We start from the raw sequence: 250 nt of genomic DNA, 5'->3' as shown, positions 1-250 counted from the left end.
CCAATGAAGTTGCACGGAACAACTTGATGTTTGTTACTATCTGAAAGTACTGAGCTCTCCTTCACCAACGCGCAAAAATGCAGAAAAGCGAAAGTGTTGAGGCTGATATTGTCATTAAACTTGTTTTTTTTATGAACACAAGCATGCCATTCACAGTCTGTGAATATTGTGTTCCCGGTTTCAGTAATGTGTTGAAAGTAATTTCTGGCAACTTTCTCCACCGGTTCAAATGCAAGATGGATAATGCCGC

The sequence above is a fragment of the Selaginella moellendorffii genome, unplaced genomic scaffold, assembly GCF_000143415.4.
Source record: "Selaginella moellendorffii unplaced genomic scaffold, v1.0 SELMOscaffold_1, whole genome shotgun sequence".
NCBI lineage: Eukaryota > Viridiplantae > Streptophyta > Lycopodiopsida > Selaginellales > Selaginellaceae > Selaginella > Selaginella moellendorffii.
Note: the sequence above shows the minus strand (reverse complement) of the source record.